This window comes from Dermacentor variabilis, chromosome 9 (assembly GCF_050947875.1).
Source record: "Dermacentor variabilis isolate Ectoservices chromosome 9, ASM5094787v1, whole genome shotgun sequence".
NCBI classification, from domain to species: Eukaryota; Metazoa; Arthropoda; class Arachnida; order Ixodida; family Ixodidae; genus Dermacentor; species Dermacentor variabilis.
Window position 1 is genome coordinate 33,973,004 of NC_134576.1, and position 19,532 is coordinate 33,992,535.

Consider the following 19,532-nt stretch of genomic DNA (forward strand, 5'->3'; position numbering starts at 1 on the left):
TGATTTAGTAATGCCTGCCGTAAGCTCTCCAACAAATTTTTTATTTTTGTTAATTTCCTTGATCAGAGGCCCCTGCGAGTAATTAACCTGAATAAACGTATTTCTGCGCAGGTTCTAGAGGCTGACTACCGACCATGACAATTCGTTCTCTCGCCAGGCTGTGGAACATTACATTTCTCTTCTGCATACTAATCTTGAATCAGACTTTCTGCGCGAAGGTCCTCAAACGTTTGTTGCAAATAGTTTGCAGCGTTGCTGAGTATGCCAATATCATTTACACACCGTAAGTTGGTGAGCTATTTACCGTTAGCCATCACTCCCAACCATTCCCAGTCTAATTGGTTGCACGCCTTTAAGTATTCAGTGATAGCATTGTAAATATTTTGCCATTGATCATGCGAAGCCTTCTGCAGATATCTGGCTATGCAAAGTCGGCGCGTTAGTGTCATCCGTTCGATATCAGCATTCGTGGGAAACTTAATTTTTGACCGCTGTTCGGAGTCAGTGCGCTGCTGTCTAGATGTCCGGATCTAATCATTCCAGCTACCTGATTCAAGCGCAGGTAGCGCGCGTTTCATGTACAGCCAATATCAACGCCTTAACTGCCAATGTTCATTTATCATATACTGTAAGCTTGTTCACTTACTCCCTTATAATTAGGATGTAAATTAGAAAGACTGGGGTGTTCCAAGGGTGTTTTCTTATTGAACACCCTTTCCCGTTAAAAAAGGGTGTTTCAAGGGTGTTTACAAGGGTGAAAAGATAAGTACACCCACATTACACTCATAAGGGTGTGAAAAATTTTAAGACTGCACGCTAGCCGCCTCCTCACAGCATCGAGCGCAACTACTCGGTCACAGAGCACGAATGCCTGGCTCTCGTCTGGGGGTTTCCAAATTCCGCCCGTATTTGTATGGCTTAATAGGCCATTTCTGTCTATCAACGTCAGGCAATAAGTCGGTCGCTGTGGTAACTGATTACGCCATCCGCTACGCCATCACCAAAGCGCCTCCAACACGCTACGCCACAGATGTCGCCGATTGTCCTCTATACCACGGTATTTTACAACAAGAGCTCCACGCCAACTGCTCACTGACTGTGGCCGGACATTCATTTCAAAAGTAATCGCCGACATCCTGCAGTCCTGCTCAGCCAAGCACAAACTGACTACGTCTTACTATCCACAAATTAATGGTCTCATGGAGCATCTGAATCGAACCCTGACAGACATGCTTGCAAATTATGTATCGTCTGACCATACTGATTGGGCCGTTGCTCTACCCTGTGTTACATTTGCATACAATTCCTTGCGCCGCGACACTGCTGGTTATTCCCCGTTATTTTGGTCGCTCGGCCGAGAGCCAACGTTTCCACTGGAGACATCACTTCCGTCCGCCGCAGCAGAGACCAGCGAATATGTACTTGACGCCATCACCAGGCCAGCCCAAGCACACCCAATCTCGCGGTATTAGCATGCCTACGCCAAGTGCTCACTGACCTTATGTGAGTAGTTGATGACATCAGGTTCTCATTGACTTAGTCATTCTGTTGCGCCCCCACCACACAAAATTGCCAATAACAGGCGGCTGCTCCAAATTTAGTAGATGCGTTTCGGTCAAGGCGTACATGCTAATAGAGAGATAATTTAATTGAAAGAAGGCAGAGAGGTCGGCGTGAGCTAAGGTGCTCTAGCCTGCTACTCTGCACAGGGGGAGGGGGAACGGGGACATAAAGATGCGATGAGGGATGATGATGACATAGCAAGAAGGATGCGCAAAGGTGAAAGCAAGTTCAACACTCTGATGATAAACATACACAAATGTCATCCATGAAGCCACAGTCAGGTTTCGCCTCAAGTCTGTAGTCACCAATTTGAGTGAACTTAAATATAGAGGCGTTAGGACGAAGCTGGTGTGGGCCTCCCCTGCGTGAACAGCACAAGCGCCAAACAAAATCTTTATAGCACATAAAGAGCTGCGATGAGCGGCTCTAGCAAGGCGAGAACTTGTAGGGCACTTTTAGCGGCCGGAGTCTCGAGACCACCGAGAATCACGCGCATTGATTCTACTAGGTGCTTCAGCATATTTTGTACACTCTCCTTCTCATTGTGTTCATCTCCTTGCTTGCCCGTAGTGTCACTGGTTTCATTGGCCCTATAATTCTTGGCTTCATGGCGCAGAGGAGCGCTAGTGGCCGCTGGCATGGCCGTGGGCCTAGAGGGCAGCAAAGGCCATTCCGTGTCTGTATCAGCCGGTGGAGGTGAATGTTTGCCGCGTGCTCTCCTCGACCTTGAATTATCAGTAGACGCCGTTACTGTCCTGAATGCACGCACAGGCAGAGGTGGTCGTGGTACCTGTGCCACGCTAGGTAGTTCTCCTGAAATGGTTTTGTGATGCTTCTGTGGCGAGCGTTGGTCACTGTGGCGAACAGATTGAGCAGCCTCTTTACGTGAAGATTGGTCTCTTGCCATTTTTCGAAGAATACGAACTTCCTGTTTCATCTTCGGGCATTCCTTCGAAGTCGCTTCGTGAGAGTCAGTACAGTTGGGACATTTAAATGAGGACGCCTCACAGTCGGTGGTATCATGCTCTCCGCCGCAACGTGAGCAGGTGGCTTTGCTTCTGCAAACAGCACTCACGTGTCCTATCTTGTGACATTTCCGGCACTGAATAGGCCTCGGAACGAATGGTCGTACTCGGTGTATAACGTAGCCCACTTTGACAGACGCTGGTAATGTCGAAGAAGCAAACGTTAACTTGATACATCGGGAGTGCCCCAAGCGGTGAATCTCAAGAATGCGCACCGATGACCTCAAAAGACTCTTGAGGTCCGCATGCTTGATTTCAAGCTCCACGTCGGAAATCACTCCAGTTGTTGTCTCCTTCCCGTAAGTAATAAAGGAGCGGACGGGGATTGCGCTTAGATTGGTGAGTCTGAGTTCGAGTGATCGTGGCAGAGTAGAACTTCTACATGGTGTTTTCATATCTTCGTTATTTCTTAGGTGCAAACATGCTAATAACTTCGTCATTCAGCTGCGTTTGAATTTCCAGTCGTTTTATTTCTGCATGCGACCACCGTGCATGTTTATGTAACAAATTTTACCTTCTTTGTTCTTATTCTTACAGCGTTTTTTCATGACCTCCTTGTGGTCTAATCCTGCTTCTTGCTGATATGCCGCTGCATTCAATGCTTAATCTACTTTCCTGATTGCTTGGGGCCCACCTGAAACTGCCTATGCTTGCACATTTTATCTTTGGGCGAAATAAATCCATTACTGCAAAGGTCGAGCGTCATACTTGTTTGGTTCTTACAAGACATGATCAGCAATAAATAAGAAAATTTCCTGTATGTTAATGACTCTCGTGCATGCTGCTATCTAAATTGTTAGCTTTTGTATTTTCTCTGCATTCCCACGCCTTTCCTCCTTTCCCACAAGAACGCTTTCTCTGTCTCTCTATTCGCTCTCTCTGCATTCCCTATAAACCTATATGTCTGGTACGGAGGTATTTTTGTCATTGACATGTTCAATTCAAGCGAAAGTTCGAGTTCGTGCGATCTGTGGGCCTAGAGGACTTTTCTGGGGATGATTGAGTGAGTGCGAATGAACCCGGCTGCGTAGAATTTTGCTGAGTTTTGAGTTCGAGTCACCCCGGCTGAGTATAATTTTGGTGAGGCTGAGTTCGAGTGATCGTGGCAGAGTAGAACTTCTACATGGTGTTTTCCTATCTTTGTTCTTTCTTAGCTGCAACTCGTCCTAAAACAGTCATGCACCTACTCGCCGATCAAGAAGTTATAAACATCGATGAGTCTCAGTCCGAGTGAGCCCAGCTGGGTATAGATATGGTGAGCTTGAGTCTGAATGAGCTTGGCTCAGTATAGCTTTGATGAGTCTGAGTCCAAGTGATTCCGTCGGTAAGTCTGAATTCGAGTAATTTTTAAGCAAAGAATATAATTTGTCAGTGAGTGTGTGAGCTGCATTTATATTTCCGACCTATGGCCGAGTGCTTCAAGTCAAAGCAGTGGGACATGCTTTGACAATATGAATGGCACAGACAATCAGTGTTGTAAGTTAAGCTCCCGGATCGAGCAAATGGTGTACTATAAATTGTAGAAAACGGAAGGTAAGAGAAGGATAGTAGCCTTTTCAGTGTGAAGGTGATGATTAGAGGGGGCAGATAATTTTTTTTAATGGTGAAGATGAAGGTGGGGGGGGGGGGAGGACGGTACTGGCGTCGTGAGGGTGCGGGAGGAAAACAAAGATGAAGGCATTGGGCACCTGTGCTCACAACTAGCATTTATTCATCGCAACATCCCAGTATATGCTTGAGCAGTTCATGTGAAAAGATGGGCAAATTTAGGTAAATATGAATTAAATCAATGAAAAAGAAGAGTTGGTAAACGTACCCAAGACCCAGGACAGCATTATGTCTTCTAACGTCTTATTGTGCTGGCGTTCCCGTACAGTAAACTCAGTTCTGAATGGAGGTGCACAGTAACATGCGGTAGTGTTGCTTACGTTTGACATATGTAACGTATCTCCCCTACGTATCTTAGCCGAGATACGATCCCAATCTCCAATCTCATATCTCCAATCGATGGCAAACAACATTACTTTGAGTTTGTTCAGCTACGTTGCATTTGCATATTTTTAAATGTTTGGCTCAAGTTACGTGGGACACCCTGTATATACGGATAGGTATGTATATACATTGTTTGACTACGCGCATGATTTGCTGTTGAACTGACACCATGTAATTATTTGTCTTTTCATCAAAGATCATAATTACCGATTTATCTGTGCTCACCTTAATGCCTAGGTTTGTCGCTGCGTTGCCACAAATATTCGCAAGAGTCTAAATCACAGGCATTGTCCGCTAGTGGCAGAATATCGTCATCATACATCAGTCCGGGGACCTTCTGTTGCGCGATTTGTCAATTGCTCATGCAAGATAAATCAGACCCTGATTCACTGTTTTCCAGTCGCACCTCCCCCCCTCCCCTCCCCGGGGACAGTGCCACTTTGAAGTGATCGCGCATCCCGACAACCTTGGAGAGGCCGGTTTTCACGCCTCCCAGTTCTAGCCGCCCTAAAGCACTGACTTTGGCGTTGCGCCGCTATGCCCGAGGGTGTGGGCTGGAATGCCAGCCGAGGCGGCCGCATTTCCACAGCGACGAAATCCAAGAAGTCTAGCGTACCGTGCATTGTGTGGAAGTTGAAAGAACGCCCAAGTGGTCAAAATTAATCTGGAGGCCGCCACTACGACGTGCCTCATAATTATATCGTCGTTTTTGGTCGTAAAACCGAAGGATTTATTATAATTCACCTTAGACAATCAATCTATTTGCAGCAAAGCACTCATCCTAAAGTTCCGATATTTTCCGTCCCAACCCAGATCTAATCGTGTCCGCACTGCCCCATCTGTTACGAACTACAGAAAGAAATTATCCAATGCTTTCCCCCAGACAGTTGTTATTAAGGTAAATAGCATTATTTGCCCATACTTCAGCCATTTCGAATCTATCTATCTATCTATCTATCTATCTATCTATCTATCTATCTATCTATCTATCTATCTATCTATCTATCTATCTATCTATCTATCTATCTATCTATCTATCTATCTATCTATCTATCTATCTATCTATCTATCTATCTATCTATCTATCTATCTATCTTCTTCTTCTTCTTACGCCGACCCCGTAGCGGAAGTAGTCTACCTGCTTGGGCCTCTATAGGTATTGTTGCGTTTCGCCTGCGACACGTGGTTTTGCCGGCGCGACTGCGGCGGGGCGGCAGACATTTTGGCCCGATCGTCGTCGCCGCAACGCTCATCGGCAGGTGTTTCCAGGCGCGACTGCGGCGATGCGACCGCAAAGGATCACCCTCGCATTCCAGTCATTGTGCCGGAACCAGGCGCTGCGAAAGCAGGGATCATCCTCTCATTACAGTCATTGTGCCCGACCGGCAGCGCTACAACAGGGTGCTACGAGATCGTGCTCGACATGGTGCTACGGCATCGCTACAACAGGGTGCTACGAGATCGTGCTCGACATGGTGCTACGGCATCGCTACAACAGGGTGCTACGAGATCGTGCTCGACATGGTGCTACGGCAGCGCTACGACAGTGTGCGTCACCATTAGCCCATTGTACATTCACGTGCTCGTCTTTTGAGGGGTTCCTTCTTGCCCTCAACTGCGAGAGTATAAAAACAGCTGCCCCGGACGCCAAAAGGAGGGCTCCGATTTCTTCTGTTGAGTGAAGTGCTCTCCCGTCTCTCTACTTCGGTCAACCTGACCGCCAACTCTTTGCAATGTTAAAATAAACAAGTTGTTTTGTTGTTACCAGTCGACTCATGCTTTGCCGGGACCTTCGGATGCTTCCAGTTGTACCCCAGGCCGCCAGGCCAACGCTACCCTTGGGGCTTGCGACCCAGGTACAACCACGGGCGTCAGCGCCGAGTTCCCAACAGATCGTACCAGCGGTGCGATCCAAACATCTGGTTGCCAGCGGTGAGAACGCGACAACGGAGGCCAGCAGCGAAGAGATGCAGTTGACTGTATGCTGAGCAGCTCAACGACGATCCGGGAGCAGTGCAACGAGCCCTGTGTGACGACTGGTTGCCTGCAGCGGAACGACTGCGCGGAATTCCTGCCTGCGAAGTTTGGTGAGTGCGGGACTTTCTTCTTCTGAGCTTTGCCAGGCTTTTGTTAGTGTCAGAAACAGAGCTGGTAATTGTGGTTGTCGTTGCTGCCGGGTTAGTTTGCGGCAAGACAATAGTAAGCAGTAGAGAAAGCAGCATTCAGAGCAGCCATGGATTTGAAGTCGTTGCGCAAACCGAAATTGTTGGAGCTTGCAAGAGAGTTGGGTCTGGATGTCTCAGACAAACTAAGAAAACCTGAACTGCTAAAGGCTATTCTTGAGTTAGAGGCTGAGGATGACGAGCTGTCGGAATGCCTTGAGACCATTGAAGAGAGGGAGACTGCAAAAAGACAGGAGCGCGAACTTAAAGAGCAAAAAGAAAAAGAAGAGCGCGAACTTAAAGAACAGAAAGAAAAACAAGAGCGTGACCGTCAACACGCTTTGGAAATGAAGCGTCTTGAGGTAGAGATGGAACGCGCTCGTAATGGAAGTCAGGCACACGGTGCAGGAGAACGCGTATTGTTCAAAATGACTGACCTGATGCGGCCGTTTAAGCTTGGAGAGGACATTGGTTTGTTCCTGGTTAACTTTGAGCGAACGTGCGAGAAGCAGGGGTTCTCTCGGGAAACGTGGCCACAGCGCTTGCTCACTTTGTTACCCGGCGAGGCGGCCGACGTAGTCGCTCGCTTGGATAGAGAGGAAGCAGAGGATTTCGACAAAGTAAAATCGAGTCTGCTAAAAAAGTACCGGCTGTCTGCGGAAGCGTTCCGTCGGAAGTTTCGGGAAAATGAGAAAGGCAGAAGTGAGTCATATACAGAGTTTGCGTATAGGCTTATGTCGAACATGCAGGAGTGGCTCAAAGAAGAGAAAGCGTTTGGTGACCACGATAAAGTTCTGCAGTGTTTCGGGCTAGAACAGTTTTATAGTCGGTTACCTGAGAACGTGCGATACTGGGTCTTGGATAGGCCAGACGTGAGTACGGTGGCTAGAGCCGCTGAGCTAGCCGAGGAGTTTGTGACGCGTCGAGCTCGCGGAGCTAAGGACGGTCAAAAGGGTGAATTTGGCTCGAAGTTTGAGAGGCCGAAGTTCACGCCCATGAGATTTAAGGGGGACACGCGTAGTGAGGATGCGAGTGAAAGCAGTCCGACCAAACGTAAAGAGACGGCGGCAGCCAAACGCAGAAAGCGGTTCGAGATGAGGCGAGCGGGCGTTTGTTATACATGCCAGAAGCCGGGTCACTTTTCGGCGCAGTGTCCGGAAACGACACCAAAAGTTGTGTTTTTTTTCAATAGGCAGCACTGACGAGAACATGAAGCTTCTCGAGCCTTACATGCGAGACCTCCTCGTGAACGGGAAAGAGTGCCGAGTGCTTCGCGATTCCGCAGCTACGATGGATGTAGTTCACCCGTCTTATGTAGAACCCCATATGTTCACGGGCGAGTGCGCGTGGATCAAGCAAGCCGTGGAAGCTCATAGCGTGTGTCTGCCAGTAGCAAAGGTGCTTATTGAAGGACCTTTCGGAGCGCTTGAGACGGAGGCGGCAGTGTCATCTATGCTGCCACCCCAGTACCCGTACCTATTTTCAAACAGGTCCGATCACCTCCTGCGCGAGAAGGGGCTTTTGTTTGGTGAAGCTAGTGTTCAGGCCTTAACCAGATCGAAGGTTCGGGAGCTCGCTGCAAAGGCGGTAGTTGCGGGGCCGACGTTATCAAACAACGAAAAAGGGTCAGAGGCGCAGCAAGCTGATATTCCGAGCACGCCCGAACTGAATAAACTTGAGTCTGTAACGTTAAAGGCGCCAGATACTGGAGAGGAAACGCCCGACGCGGGAAAGTTAGAAGAGCTATCTACTGATTTGCTCATCGCGCCTACGTCAGACGGACTTGATAGGTTGCTAAAAGTCAGCCGGACGGCTTTGATAGCCGAGCAAAAAAAGGATGGCAGCCTGGAAAACGTGCGCTGCAATGTCAAAGAAGGTATCGCCAGGAAGACTGCGCGTTTTGTGGAAAGAGGTGGAGTCCTGTACCGGAAGTATCTAGACCGCAGAGGAGTGGAGTTCGATCAGCTGATCGTGCCTCAATGCTATCGTCAGGATCTGTTGCGCTTGTCACACGGGGGTTCGTGGTCCGGACACCTAGGAGTTAAGAAAACTAAGGACCGTCTCTTGCAAGAGTACTATTGGCCAGGGTGTTTTCGGGACGCAGACCACTTCGTGAGGTCATGTGACACCTGTCAGCGGGTGGGCAAACCAGGGGACAAATCGAGGGCGCCGTTGAAATTGGTACCTATCATTACGGAGCCTTTTAGACGGCTCGTTATTGATACTGTGGGACCTCTGCCGGTAACAGCCACGGGGTACAGACACATTTTGACTGTGATCTGCCCAGCGACAAAGTTCCCTGAAGCAGTGCCGCTTAAAGAACTCAGCTCAGTTGAGATAGTTAATGCACTACTGTCCATATTTGCGCGAGTTGGTTTTCCTGCGGAAATCCAATCAGATCAGGGCACAGTGTTTACTAGCGCTTTGACGACAACTTTTCTCGAAAGGTGTGGGGTAAAGCTGTTACACAGCTCAGTGTACCACCCACAGTCGAATTCCGTTGAGAAGCTCCACTCCGTCATGAAGCGCGTGTTGAGAGCGTTGTGTTTTGAACATCGAACTGACTGGGAGCTGTGTCTGCCTGGGGTGATGTTTGCTTTAAGGACCGCGCCGCATGCGGCTACGGGGTTTTCGCCAGCTGAACTGGTGTACGGTCGCTCGCTTCGATCTCCGCTTCGCATGCTTCGAGAATCGTGGGAAGGTAGGGGCGACGACCCAGTCGTGGTGGAGTACGTGCTTAAGCTCCTCGAACGCTTACGAAGGGCACAGGAGTTGTCAGGTGAAGCAATGACAAAGGCCCAGCAGAGGGCCAAGGTTTATTATGATCGGACAGCCAGGGCCCGTCGTTTTGAGGTTGGCGATGAGGTCATGATATTGCGCACATCGCTAAACAACAAACTAGACGTGCAGTGGGAGGGCCCAGCACGAATTGTTCAGAAACTGTCGGACGTTAACTACGTGGTAAGTCTGCCAGGAAAGCGGAAAGCACAGCAAGTTTACCACTGTAATCTGCTCAAACCTTATAGACAAAGGGAAGCAGTGGTGTGCATGATGGTAAACGTTCCTGAAGAGCTTCCGGTCGAGCTTCCGGGACTAGGCTCAGTGACGAACAGGGAAGACACCGGTCAGGTCATTAGTGACCTTATCAGTAAAGCACCGCTGTCGCCCGAGCAGAAAACCGAACTACACCAGCTATTACAAGAGTTTCAAGGTCTGTTCTCTGAGAGGCCTGGTAGGACTTCTGTACTTACTCATGATATAGAACTTACCTCCCCAGAGCCAGTACGATCCAAGGCGTATCGGGTGTCACCCCGCCAGAGCGATATTATGGAGGCTGAGGTAAAGAAAATGCTACAGCTCGGTGTTATTGAGGCAGGTGAGAGTGATTATACCTCCCCTTTGATTTTAGTTGAGGTACCGGGCAAGGAACCTCGTCCTTGCGTCGACTACCGCAGGCTTAATTCCATCACTAAGGATCAAATTTATCCGATCCCTAACATCGAGGAGCGCCTTGAGAAAGTTAGTAGCGCTCAGTTTATTTCCACCCTAGATCTTGTCAGGGGTTATTGGCAGGTTCCACTTACAGAAGAGGCTAGTAGGTATGCGGCGTTCATTTCACCAATGGGAACATTCCGTCCTAAAGTGTTGAGTTTTGGTTTGAAGAACGCGCCATACTGTTTTTCAAGTCTCATGGATAAAGTGTTGCGGGGACAGCAAGAATTCGCTTTACCGTATCTAGACGACGTAGCGATATTCTCCGCATCCTGGTCTGAGCATATGGCACACTTGCGGGCAGTGCTAACCCGCCTGCGCGAAGCGGGCTTGACAGTCAAGGCTCCTAAGTGCCAGTTAGCACAGGCCGAGGTTGTCTACCTCGGTCACGTGATTGGTCAGGGTCGTCGCCGCCCCTCTGAAATAAAAGTGGCCGCTGTGCGAGACTTTCCGCAACCGCGCACCAAGACCGATATTCGGTCGTTCTTGGGTGTCGCCGGCTACTATCAGAGGTACATCCCTAGGTACTCTGATATCGCGGCTCCCCTGACGGATGCTCTAAGAAAAACAGAGCCTCAAACAGTCGTCTGGGACGAGACAAAGGAAAGAGCTTTTAGCGCCCTAAAGAGTGCCCTAACAAACCAGCCTGTGCTACGATCGCCAGACTATACAACAGGGTTCATTGTTCAGTGCGATGCTAGTGAGCGAGGCATGGGCGTTGTACTGTGCCAACGGGAAAATGGAGAAGTAGAACACCCCGTCCTGTATGCTAGTCGTAAGCTGACCAGTCGTGAGCAGGCGTATAGCGCCACCGAGAAAGAGTGTGCGTGTCTCGTGTGGGCCGTTCAGAAATTGTCATGCTATCTAGCCGGCTCGAGGTTTATCATTGAGACGGATCACTGCCCTCTCCAATGGCTGCAGACCATCTCTCCCAAAAATGGCCGCCTCCTGCGCTGGAGCCTCGCTTTACAACAATATTCCTTTGAGGTGCGTTACAAAAAGGGGAGTCTCAACGGTAACGCCGATGGCTTAAGTCGAAGCCCCTAACGTAGGAATCAGCCTCAAAATTGTTTGTTACTGATGTTTTTCTTCCTGAGGCAGGATTTTTTTTTAACATATTGCTTTTGTTTAGTGTTTCAAAGTGATGATATGCTTTCTAGTGCAATTTTTCAATTTGTGGACGCGTTCTGAGTGATGCTAGACTACTGTAAGGAACTAGGCAGTGGTATAAAAAGGGGGAAGAGCCTGGCAGGGCTTAGTGAGGGTTGTGCCGTGCTTGCTGACTGAGCGGTTGAGTTTCAGCGTAGTTCTAACGCTTGCCGGGAACGAGAACAGAAATGTGAACTCTCCCGAAGTCACTTTGCAGTGTCCCGTGCGAACCTGAACTAGAGAACGAGGCCTTCTCTGTGCGCTGCGCTCAAGAAACGTCGAGGGACGCCCGACTTCGGTTATGAGCATCATCGAGCGACATCCCTCCGGACAGCGGATGCAGTCCCCTGTCCATCGGGATCTCCTTCCCCCGGCGGGGCGGTCTGTTGCGTTTCGCCTGCGACACGTGGTTTTGCCGGCGCGACTGCGGCGGGGCGGCAGACATTTTGGCCCGATCGTCGTCGCCGCAACGCTCATCGGCAGGTGTTTCCAGGCGCGACTGCGGCGATGCGACCGCAAAGGATCACCCTCGCATTCCAGTCATTGTGCCGGAACCAGGCGCTGCGAAAGCAGGGATCATCCTCTCATTACAGTCATTGTGCCCGACCGGCAGCGCTACAACAGGGTGCTACGAGATCGTGCTCGACATGGTGCTACGGCATCGCTACAACAGGGTGCTACGAGATCGTGCTCGACATGGTGCTACGGCATCGCTACAACAGGGTGCTACGAGATCGTGCTCGACATGGTGCTACGGCAGCGCTACGACAGTGTGCGTCACCATTAGCCCATTGTACATTCACGTGCTCGTGTTTTGAGGGGTTCCTTCTTGCCCTCAACTGCGAGAGTATAAAAACAGCTGCCCCGGACGCCAAAAGGAGGGCTCCGATTTCTTCTGTTGAGTGAAGTGCTCTCCCGTCTCTCTACTTCGGTCAACCTGACCGCCAACTCTTTGCAATGTTAAAATAAACAAGTTGTTTTGTTGTTACCAGTCGACTCATGCTTTGCCGGGACCTTCGGATGCTTCCAGTTGTACCCCAGGCCGCCAGGCCAACGCTACCCTTGGGGCTTGCGACCCAGGTACAACCACGGGCGTCAGCGCCGAGTTCCCAACAGATCGTACCAGCGGTGCGATCCAAACAGTATGTGCTCCTTTCATTCCTGATGACGTCAGCAAGCCAAGCCTGCCACGAACCACGCCACGAACGCTCAACAATCTACTAGGGAGAGCAAGTAATGCTCCCGCACACCTTTTGTGATGTACCGTGACGATGAGGCGCTTCTTGTACAATGTACGAGAATACATTGTAAAGACAGAGGTGTAGGTTAGGTGCATGTGTTCTAAGTTCGTCAATTTGAATTGCGTCAAGAAAACCTGTCCAAGCATTCGCACCGGCTTTATTAGATGCCTACTGCGCTATCAATATGCAGGCGGTCTTTTTTAACGGCACCAAATTTTAAGAAATAGATCAATGTAAATCTTCCTGACATTATTGTTATCATTCGAGTGTTCAGATGGTAACCTCCGGATACGGAGCAGGTTGAGCAGTTGTGCGCGTAGTTCACGAAGGTATGTTAATTATCTTTTAAATAATTGATCTTGGGTGGCTAAAGAAAATGAGTAGTTGTGAGCCTGTCTTCGACATTGTATAGTTCAGCGAATATATGCTTAATAAACATGCTCCTGCAAGAGCTAAGAACAAATATTTTGCAATTAAGCGCTCTCTAAAAGCCTAACTGACGCGGAAAAATAACGTGGGTAACATCCACCTGACCGCTTCCAGCCTTTTGAGATATTTGTCAAGAATGGCACAACTCCGTGAGGATGTTACTTGCGGCTAGACGACTGTCGATTTTTATTCACATTGTTTTCCCAAAGGAAAGCCGTTTAAAGTTGAAATGTCAATATAGCAATGAACGTGCGCTGCCGAAAGCTTGCTTGGTCTTAGAAGCGATGCACGATTGAATGATAGGGCAGATTTAGCGCGTCATTGCCTTCAAGACATTGCGGTGCCACCATCGAAAGCAAGATAACGAAGTTGAACTACTTGGCAGCTTCTTACAGAGCCTTGCCAGCCAAGGGCGGCAACACTGACGTCACAGGCGCTTTTTTTTGTCGCTTTCGCTTTCAGAAAGAGTTAATGCTACAAATGCAGTGTCATTCGTTCTGATCTCGCGGATTTAAAGACGGGTTTTAATGGTCTCCGCATCGCGTTTGTTTCCAAGACTAGGTGGAAGCAGGAAAATGTTCGCTCAGACCCGAAAACACACAAACACCCTCGCACGCAGAAACACGCACTCTCTCCCTTGCACCAGCACACACTCTCTTCCTCAAACGCACTCACACGCTCTTTCCCACGCAAATATAGCCATTAGTACACAAACACGTACACTTTTGTCCGCAGCCATGCATGCTGAAACACGAAAACGCACGGTCGCACACGTGCACATTCACACGCCGCCATGCTTGCGCCGGAAGTACGCAAACGCACAGACACATGCACTGACATGCACTCTCGTGCAAGCATATGCAAATACGCAGACACTATCACGCGCACACACTCTCACCTCGCACGCACGCACATGCACACTCTCTCTCTCGCGCGCGCATACACACCCTCTCTCTGTCTCCCTCGCACACAAACCCACTCTACATCACACGCACGTACTCTCTCTCTCCATCCGTCACACACACACACACACACACACACACACACACACACACACACACACACACACACACACACACACACACACACACACACACACACACGCACTATACGCACGCTCAGGCATCCATGCGCACACAAACACGTACACATTTGTTCGCAATCGTGCATGCTGAAACTCGAAAACACACGTTGGCACGCGTACACGTTCACTCACGCCCAAACATGCACCGCAAGCGCGCGCACACGCACACCGCGAACGCTCACACACGCATACATGCACTCGCGCGCATGCAAATGCAAGTGCGGGGGCACACGCCCGCACACATACATACACAAAGCGCACGCGTGCATACAACCATACCCAGGCAAACTCAAGATATGCACACGCTTAACCACTCTCTACCATCTCGGTTGCTTCTCAGAAACCGGCACGTGCTAACAGGCTGCACAACACTCCCTCTACCATTACCGTCTCAATGGAAACTGAAATAAATCGCTTTATGGTTTAAATTTGGCGCTTATTCTAGGGAATGTGCCCTCTGCCGGGAGGGTGCAAAACAGATTTCTTCCTGTCGTGAGACTTCACGGCCCCTGTCTGACCTGCTTTAACCGCTTTAACGCACCAGCAATGTTCCAAGTGCCAAAAGTCATATGTTGTTAGAAGGGGCTACCCTGTTGTTGTAGTGAGTAGAAAGTTTTTGACCCTCGGCCGATTTTCTGAAATATAATTTTGAAAAAAAATATTTTCCCACTGAGCACGCACAGCGGACAAGATTTGCAAGCAAAGATTCCAACTCCCGTACATCGTTCGACGGAGGAGAAGGGAAAGAAATGCGGAATCCAGGAATCGAGACCCGTCATTAGCCCAGACAAGCGTCGGCAGCGAACCGGCTAGACCTTCGAGCAGGCGCTCCCGCTCGAGAAGCCGCTCGAGGTCCAGGAGCCGTTCCAGGTCCAGGGGCCGCTCCAGATCGGGAAGCCACTCCCGGGGCCCACAGAACAGGGTCTGGTTCGAGGAGCCAGCCGGTCCTGGGAAACAAGGCGCCACCTGGGCAGACAGGGTGCGGAGTAGAGGGAGAACTGACGAAAAGGTAACGGAGGTGCGGCGCCAGAGCATGGTTTGTCTGAAATAACTCAGCTTAGGAAAGAAAATGCCGAGATGCGCAGCATAATCGAGTGAATGCGAGCCGAAATAGCAGAGCTCAGAAAGGCTAACCAACCTCACCACGTTCTCGTCCCTAGTTCAACCCCCTCGGCGACACATTTACCCCAAACCCCCTCGGGGACCTCACCCCGTTCCAGTCCCTAGTTCAACCCCCTCAGGGACCCCTCTCCCCAAATCGCAGACGTTCCCATTGTCGTGGATGCGAGCCACTCGGGTAACCCGGCCAAAAGAAAGGCCGTTCCCAGCATGCCCGAAAATGTACAGGCTAAAGCTAAGTCCGAAGTCAAGGAATTGTTGAATCCCATCTGCTTCGAGATCAAGAAGATTAATGAACGACCATCTGCAGGGGATCAGCGACTCTTGGTCGTGGATCAGAAATTAGACACGCAAAACGTCAAATTCAATGTTTAGAAAACAGAATACCAGAGATAGAGTACAAGGTGCAGGAAATGGACATCAGGACGTCGACCCGCGTACGTCCCGTTTACTTCCCGGATGGCGCGTCGGTACCTACGCCGCCACCACTGCACATCGCCGCACAGATTAATAGAACCATGTTCCCGGAGACTGTAGTAGCAACGCCGGAAGGGGCTCTATACAGCAAGGATAGGGCCACACACCCAATTTAGTATTTGGCAGTGGAACTGCAGGGGACTCCACCATAAAAGATGCACCCTGCAGCAGTTTGTTCGCACTCAGAAAGAAAAGCCACATGTTATATTGTTGTAAGAAACGATGACTGATCAGGTTTCACTCCAGGGATACAAAGCTCTTGCTCTCCGTGGGGACGGCAGAGGAATCTGCACATTAGTCAGCAGCAAGTTCACTTTCGTCGCAAACGACCTAGGGGTCCGGCCTAGCAAGACGGAGACCTCCCTAGTAGAAGTCATGCCAAGTCAAGCCAACATCTCCAGCATTTTTACACTTAACGTGCACAGCAGCCCGAGCTATACAGACAACGTTTCAAAACCATCATCACTAAGGCAACGAAACTCGCCGGAAACTCTCCACTGGTTGTGGCCGGCGATTTCAACGCCCCCTTTCACGCGTGAAACTACACTCAAGACACGGTCAAGGGCAGAAGCCTGTGGCAGGAGGCGGGAGATGCGGGACTCTCTCTATTGACGGACCCAGCCTTTTCCACAAGACGCGGCACCTCCTCGACCAGGGACTCTGTCCTGGATTTCGCCTTTGTAAAAACGCTGGCGCAGCCATGTGGTCGAATCTGCTCATAGACCTCGGTAGCGATCACTACATAACGGCCATCAGCTTACAAGTAGAGCAAAAAAGAAAGAAGGCCTTCTCGGTCCCTGACTGGGACAAATTGCGTGAGGTCCGCAAGGCCCGCGCCACCCGTGGAGAAAAGCCGAAGAGTCTCGTCCAGTAGTGCGCACTAATTCTGCAAGATGTCTGCTCCACCACTAAAACCATAGAGATGGATCTACAGACACACAAAATGGATAGCAGGCTAGCACACCTTCTCGAGGCCAAGTAATCACTTCTCGAGAGGTGGAAAAGCCAACGCTTGAATCGCAAGCTCAGAAAAAAGATAGCCGAGATCAACAAGCAGATCGACGAGCGCGGCAAAGCCCTGTATAGGCAGCAATGGGACGAAATTTGCAATTCAATCTACGGGCAGATGCGCACGGCAGGCAAGTGGAATCTTCTCAAACACTTGCTCGACGACTCGGGCACCAAGTCAAACCAAAGAAGTGTCCTCGCTAAAGCGCTCCACGAAGCCAAGAAGTCGTCTTCGGAAAAGGACGTGCTGGAGATGTTGGCTAAGAACTACTTGCCGCTCAAAACTGCCGCTCCATCCATCCATCCATCCATCCATCCATCCATCCATCCATCCATCCATCCATCCATCCATCCATCCGTCCGCCCGTCCGTCCGTCCGTCCGTCCGTCCGTCCACCCACCCACCCACCCACCCACCCACCCACCCATCCATTCAGTTACACTTGTGCGTTGTTGTGAGGTTCCGAAGGAGAATGTCCAGAATTCCTGGACATGTGCAGGACATGAGAAACGCCCGCAAAGAGCTTGAGCAAGGGTTGGCCTCGACGAGTTCGGACGTTCGGGACGCGGTCGACATTCTGACAGAGCAGATCGAAAGACTTCGAAATCAGCTGACAGCTAGCTCAGGAGGTGTGGTGGACGATGTGACGTTGAATTATTGAAATCAGTGGCACAGTGTCACGCAAGAACATTGCCAGAACCGATTGCCTGTTGCACGCCGTTGCAACCCGCATCACCGTTGTGGGATGTCGGCCTGCTTCGAAGCGACGTGCGCTACACAATTGTTTATCTGATGTGAACTTTCATTTCTGAATGCAACAACTTGAACTTAACAAGCTGTGAGGGTTCCTGTGGCTTTTTGTTTCAGAATGTAACAGCTTGGGGACGCCCTTCATGCGATCAATGTTCTTTCGCGTTGGTTGGGAGGACGTAATGAAAGTGCGGTGCGCGTCAGTATTAATCTGTTCTGATTGATTTTACGTGACTCGTCCCCTTAAATATCGCTCGTAATTTCAATGTTAATAACAGTGGGAGTCGTTTAACATGTCCGCTTTCGAATGGAAATTATACTGAGACGATGCGAATGTGAGTAAAAATTTTTATCGGCAGTAATTTGAAAACGTAGCTTTATGTGCGGTCACGACACTCGCCCAGCGGATTGACAGTACTGTTAGAATACCAAACTTTCTAACTTCCAGTACACCAATACCTTATGCAAGCTTTAACATGACATTGCATAATATCGCGTATAAGAGACACGAAGCAGGCGAAAAGGGGGGGGGAAACATTAAAAAAATATGTGCAGACTCCCGCATTTTTAACTATATCGCGCGAGCATCGACCATACGTTGTGTTAGCGTCTTACAATTTTAGCGCCTTACAATGGCGATATTCGGCGAGACCCGCAGAGGTACTCACAAAGCACCCACCACTCCAAGTGTCATCTGCTACGCTGTTCCATTCCGGACGACGCATGTGCATAACATATATTGTTCTCGCCAGATGTATTTAAAACTGTGGTTGGCTGTACGTCCCACGCTCTTTGGGGATCCTTGTAAAAATATCTTCCGCGTACACTCCGCCGCCGCGGTGGTAGGCCGAGCCATTCTCATTGGTCGCAAAGCTTTGGGTGAAAAGTGGTCCAAAAGCAATTTCTATCGACTAGGCGCTGTATTTTCAAGATGCATGGCGGTTGCACAGCCGCCATTATCCTCCATGTTGACGCTCTGATTGGCTGTCCAGAGCTCACCTGCCTTGAAATTTGTGCCGGGAAAAGGAAGATCTCCAAGAGGCAATTTTGCGTTTTCATCAAGATGCAGAAACATAACGTGGAGCTGTAAATTTTATCGCGTAAGACTTGTTTCTGGCCTTGGCAGCCATATTGCAAGTTCAGCGCGTTAAATAGAAAGTGAGTGGTAGCGTGCAGAAGGCCCGTACACCGCACCTGCAATTTCGCGAATATGTGGTGGTGGTCCATGATGGGCGTCATGTCACCTTGCTGGTTGGCTGAAGTAATATCCAGTGAGGAGCGTCGCAGGAAGGGCAGTTTCGTAAACATCAATTTGACGTTGCGTGATGTTGCGCTGGGTCGCCATTGCAGATATTTTCCGCCATTATGTGCGGTTAAACTAGCCGTGCGAATTAGGCTAATGAGCAACAATATCCAATCGCCGCTTGTACCCAGTCGTTTGTGGCAATGAAAATTTTTTGTTAATAACGCGTGCTCATAGTATTTTCATCACTCTCGGGTGATGCTGGCATTTGTGTTTTGGGCCATCATTTTTTAAAATAATGCGCTTTTGTGTAATAATATTGGTTGACTATTAGAAACTTTCTGCGAGGTTTCGCACTTTATGCTGCTGTGTTTGTATTGTAATCACCATTAATGACTTTTCACATCATGAGAGGTTTTGGCAACGGCGGCTTTATCGTTTATAAAACGAAATATACGCAAGCCGGCGCCTTGAAGTTTCCTCACGCTGTGCGGGTAAGCAACGAATTGAACAAGAGATGGCAGCGCCGGCGCTTGCGTCGCGCAAGCGCGTACTTCTGGCGCGCGCAACGATATCGGTGAGGACGAGGAGTAAAGACAGTTTTTTAGCACCATATAAGCGTGGACCATAAGTTCAGCGTGCGAGAGTCCACTGTTGGTCAGGCGGCCAGGAGACATTGGGCCCCGGTGGCTGCCTTTGTCCACTCTGTAACCCAGACTTGCCTTTCTGGCTCAGAGCTAAGCAGCGTGGCCTCCCGCTGCTGAGGGGTAGTGATATGCGAACCCTGGGGATTATTGC